Below are 6,000 nucleotides of genomic sequence, written 5' to 3'. Positions count from 1 at the left end.
AATGATGTGTCCCAAATATTCAACAGAGGGCTTGAAGAATTCACACTTGTCTTTGCGAACTCGTAGGCCATACTCTTCCAGTCTTTGTAGGGTAGCCTCTAAATTCTTTAAGTGATCCTCTTCATTTCTTCCAGTGACCAGGATATCATCCAGATAGCACTGAACTCCTGACAAGCCACACAAGATCTGGTCCATAGCCCTCTGGAACAGGGCGGGAGCAGATGTTATTCCGAAGGGTAGGCGACAGTATCGATAAAGCCCCTTATGAGTCACAATAGTCAACAGCTCTTGGGACTTTTCATCGACGTGCATCTGTAAATATGCTTGACTCAGATCAATCTTACTGAACTTTTGTCCCCCAGCCAGGCCTGCGAAGAGTTCATCGATGCGGGGAAGCGGGTATTGCTCTGCACACAACACTGGGTTGACAGTGACTTTAAAATCACCGCAAATCCGGAGAGAGCCATCTTTCTTCACTATTGGAACGATAGGAGTGGCCCATGAGCTATGGGTAACTGGTATTAGGACTCCATTGGTGACCAGGCGCTCCAGGTCTGCTTCAACTTTTGGCCTGATGGCATATGGCACAGTTCGGGCTTTCAGATATTTTGGTGGACTGTCAGGTTTAATGTTCAATGTCACAGTGATTCCCTTCATACTTCCCAAATCATCTCCAAAAACAGCAGCATGTTTCCTTAGAATAGGGGTTAGACTGGTTTCTTCTTTAGTCATCCGGTGCACTTCTGCCCAGTTCAGTTGAATCTTCCCAAGCCAAGACCTACCCATTAAGGCTGGGTAGTCACCTCTCACCACAAACAGTGGCAATTTAGCCGCCTGTCCATTGAGCTCCACCTTAACATCAATAGTGCCCAACATGGGCACAGCTTCACCTGTATACGTCTTCAGAACAGTTTTTGTTGCCTTAAGCGGAAGATGCTGTAGCTTTTCCTTATACACAGTCTCAGGAACCAGCGAGACAGCTGCACCGGTGTCTAGTTCCATGCGTATAGGTTTGCCCTCCAATAAAGGGGTTACCCAGTATTCATGTGAGCCCGCTGCCAAAGACAAAACATGCAGTGGCACTTCCTCTTGTGAGGAGGTGTCACCTTGATCATCCTGGGTCTGCTCTAGGGTATGCAAGGTTCCTCTTTTTGTCGGCCAGACCACAGGCCTCTTTTTCTTTTGTTTACAGGCATACTCAATGTGTCCCTTTTTGCCACAGTGTCGACACACTAGGTCCTTACACCAGCATTCTGATGCCTGGTGACCCAGCTTACCACAGCGGTAACATTCTTGACTCTGCACCGTTTTGTGGGTCAGTTCTTGTGACACTTTTTGCACCCTAGGGGATGCACCGATGTATTGTGCCTCCCTTGTAGCCAGTTCCATGGAGACAGCAATATCAACAGCCTTCTGTAATGTAAGCTGAGCCTCTGTCAGTAGGCGCTTCCGTATAGCTTCACTGCAGAGGCCACACACTAACCTGTCACACAGGGCATCATTTAACATCTCTTTAAATTCACAGTGTTCTGCTAGCTTTTTTAAAATGGCTACAAATTGTACAACTGTTTCATCTTCCTTTTGGTCTCTTTTGTGGAACCTATATCTTTCAGCAATTACCAGTGGTTTTGGGGAGAAATGAGACCCCAGGATTTCCATAATGTCACTGTAAGATTTAGTCTTAGGCTTAACAGGGTGTAGTAAGCTGCGTAGCAGAGAGTAGGTTTTAGCCCCTACAACACTTAAGAATATTGGCACCTTCTTCGCTTCTGTAATGTCATTTGCAATACCAAAAAGCTCAAAACGCTCAGTATACACATGCCACTGCTCTGTATTCTCATCAAAAGGCTCCAGGGGCCTGGTCAGAGTAGCCATGATTTTTAGTTTCACTTTCACAGTCAGTGCAAACAAGCAGCTTTTTTTCTTTGTTTGGTCTTTACCTTAACTTCTACTTCCTTCTGTTACTGGAGCAGCACCGAGTCTCACCCTCGTCGCCAGTGTTATATCCTTGGGGCAGCCGGTGTAGGAAGCAATCACTTGAGGCCAGAGAGCAGGCAGCTAACCAAAACCTCCATTTTATTTACAGATATACAGAGAGCTCACTCAGCTGGTTGAAACCGGCTGAGCTAACCCATAATAATCTAACTCAGTTGCCATAGCAACAAAAACCATGACAACCAAATACACAACATCCCCAAAGTTATGCACAGATCTCAGTGATCCACTGGTAGCTAGAGCCACCCACCCCCAACCTTTGTGCCTCCACAACTGCTCTAGAATCATTGAATCATGGAATCATAGAATATCAGGGCTGGAAGGGACCTCGGGAGGTATCTAGTCCAACCACCTGCTCAAAGCAGGACCAATCCCCAACTAAATCATCCCAGCCAGGGCTTTGTCAAGCCTGACCTTAAAAACCTCTAGGGAAGGAGATTCCACCACCTCCTTAGGTAACCCATTCCAGTGCTTCACCACCCTCCTAGTGAAAACCCCCACTGCAACTTGAGACCATTGCTCCTTGTTCTGTCATCTGGTAGGACCCCCTAGGACCCTCTCCAGCTCCCTGCTAGCACAGGCTCATCAGAGATGTGCTACCAGGGCCTGTCACAGCAGCCACTGCCCACAGGATCTGCTGTAGGGGCCTTGTACAGGGTGCAGGGGGCTGCACAGAGATGGGAAGGCTGGTTAGAGTAGCTGATGGGCACAATAGCCCAGCCATAGACTGGTTCAGATGTTTTGACATTTCTATGCCCCGAGTGCAGCCAGAGACGCCGTCAGTGCCACTTTCAATTATGTTATGAGGAAGAGGCAGATGAAAAGCCTCCAATTTCTCTTGGGGATACAGGCAGCTGCAGCTGGGCAGCATCGTAGCAGCTGAACTTTCAGAGAACAATGATTCATTTTCTGTGAAAACTCACCCCATGTGCCTCTGTCCCTCGTGCTACAGGATCACACCCCTAGGTGGCAGCACTCGCCCCCCATCAGCCTCCCACACTGCGCAGGCCCTTAGGATTACCATATTTCCCAAAGAGAAATCACGCAAAGGTGCCCCGCCATGTCAGGCTGCTGCCCGTTGCTGGAACCCTATAGGGACCCGCTCCGGCCTGAGGAGGCTGTCTCTTTAAGCTGGAACGCTGCCCCCCTCCCAGCTCTGCCCTACCCATCTGGGGGGCCTGACATTACTTCAGGGGACAGGGTTTAAAAGAGTGATCTTTGGTCACCCTACCATGGGTGTCTGCAAGGGTGGCTACACCAGCTCTGTAACAGAGGGAACCCCTGGAAAAGGCTTCTCTTCAGCAGCCCATCCATCAGAGGATTTAAGAACAGAAGAATGGTCATATTGATTCAGACCAATGGTCCATCTAGCTCAGCATTCTGTCTTCTGACAGTGGCCGGTGCCGATGCTTCAGAGGGAATGAACAGAACAGGGCAATTATCGCATGATCCATCTCCCGTCATCTGCTCCCATCTTCTAGCAGTCAGAGGTTTAGAGACACCCGGAGCATGGGGTTGCATCCCCGACCATCTTGCTACAAATAGCCACAGATATACCTATCCTCCTTAAACTTACCTAGATCATTTTTTGACCCAGTTATACTCCTGGCCCTCACAACATCCCCTGGCAATGACTTCCACAGGCTGACTGTGCATCGTGTGAAGAAGTACTTTCTTTTATTTGTTTTAAATGTGCTGCCTATTAACTTCATGGGTGACCTCTGGTTGGTGTGTTTTGTGAAGGGATAAATAACACTTCCTGATTCACTTTCTCCACACCACACATGAGTTTATAGACTTCTACCATATCCTCACTTCGGCGTCTCTTTTCCAAGCTGAAAAGTCCCAATCTTTTTAATCTCTCACCATATGGAGACTGTTCCATACCCCTAAACATTTTTTGTTGCCCATCTCTGTACCTACTCCAATTCAAATATATCTTTTTTGAGATGGGGTGACCAGAACTGCACACTGTGTTCAAGCTGTGAGCATATCATGGATTTATATAGAGTCAATGTGATATTTTCTGTATTCTTATCTATGTCTTTCCTAATGGTTCCCAACATTCTGTTTGCTTTTTTGACTTCTCCTGCACAACGACTGGATGCTTTCAGAGAACTATCCACAATGACTCCAAGATCTCTTTCTTGAGTGGTAACAGCTAATTTAGACCCATCATTTTCTTTGTATAGTTGGGATAATGTTTTCTGATGTATATTGCTTTCCAGTTATTAACACTGAATTTCATCTACCATTTTGTTGCCCAGTCACCCACTTTTGTGAGATTGCATTCTAACTCTTCATAATCTGATTTTCTCTTAAATATATTCAGTAATTTTATCTCATTTGCATATGTTGCCACCTCACAGTTAATCTCTTTTTCCAGATAATTTATGAATATGTTGAACAGCACTGGTCCCAGTACAGGCCCCAGAAGGACACCACTATTTACCTATCTCCATTTTGCAAACTGACCATTTATTGCTACCCTTTGCTTCGTATCTTGTAACCAGTTACTGATCTACGAGAGAACCTTCCTTCTTCTCCCATGACTGCTTCCTTTTCTTGAGAGCCTGGATGTGGGACCTTGTCACTTTCTCAAATTCCAAGTACAATATTTCCACCCGATCCCCTGACCCCACATGTTTGTTGACCCCACTGGTGAGGCACGATTTCCCTTTGAAAAGCTGTGTTGATTATTGCCCAACAGATCGTGTTCATCTGTGTATCTGATCATTCTGATCCTTACGATAGTTTCAACCATAGTTTCCAGTTGTAAGGAATATGGCTACTGCACAGAGAGCCGACATGACAGTGATGGGCTAGCAGAGTCACTTGGTGCCTGAGGTGCAGCTCAGAGGGTCTTTCCTTATGTTTAGGCATGGGACATGCACATGCAGTTAAGCAAGGCCATGCACATGTTTAATAGAAAGGGGTGTGATCAAAGCCCAGCTCCAAATGCCTGCTGCTAAGTCTCATTGGGACCCAAACAACCCCCTCCCCCAGATCCACGTACCCCCAGACTGTGGATGCAGGGTGTGAGATCTATCACCAGCACTAGAGTGGCTCTCAGTGCTCATGGAGCAGGTGGGGGTCAGGATCAGAGCGAGGGGAAGCCCAGCAGGGCTCTGTTCAGCCAGGCAACATTCCCCAGATCCTTCGCTCTCTGAAAGCACGTCTTGATTCCCCCTCTTACTGCCGAGCTGCAGGAGGGGCCCTGTCAAGGTTTCCTCCCTCACTCTGCACTTTAGGGTACAGATGTGGGGACCTGCATGGACCCTTCTAAGCTTAATTTCCAGCTTAGACCTGGTAACACTGCCACCAGCCAGAAGTCAGTGTCTGGCACACTCCCTGTCCCCCCAAAACCTTCCCTGGGGAACACAGATTCAAAGCCCTTAGATCTTAACACAAGGAGAAATTAACCATTCCCCCCTCCTTTTCCCCCAGACTTTCCCCTCCCTGGGTTGCCTTGAGAGGCTTCACACAGATCCAAACTCCTTGGATCTTAAAACAAAGCGGAATTAACCATCCCCCCTCCTTTTTCCCCCGACCAACTCCTGGTGAGTCCAGACCCAATTCCCTGGATTTTAAAACAAAGAAAAATCAATCCGGTTCTTAAAAAGAAAGCTTTTAATTAAAGAAAAAGAAAAGGTAAAAATTATCTCTGTAAAATCAGGATGGGAAATGCTTTACAGGGTATTTAAATGTATATAGCCAGAGAAAACCCCCTCTAGCCTCAGGTTCAAAGTTACAGCAAACAGAGGTAAAAATCCTTCCAGCAAAGGAAACATTTACAGGTTGAGAAAATAAACATAAGACTAACACGCCTTCCTGGCTAGGTACACATTTGAAACATGAGACTGATTCAGAAAGATTTGGAGAGCCTGGATTGACGTCTGGTCCCTCTCAGTTCCAAGAACGAACAACCCCCAAAACAAAAAACACAAAACAAAGACTTCCCTCCACCAAGATTTGAAAGTATCTTGTCCCCTTACTGGTCCTCTG

The sequence above is a fragment of the Mauremys mutica genome, chromosome 1, assembly GCF_020497125.1.
Source record: "Mauremys mutica isolate MM-2020 ecotype Southern chromosome 1, ASM2049712v1, whole genome shotgun sequence".
NCBI lineage: Eukaryota > Metazoa > Chordata > Testudines > Geoemydidae > Mauremys > Mauremys mutica.
This window is presented reverse-complemented; position numbering follows the sequence as displayed.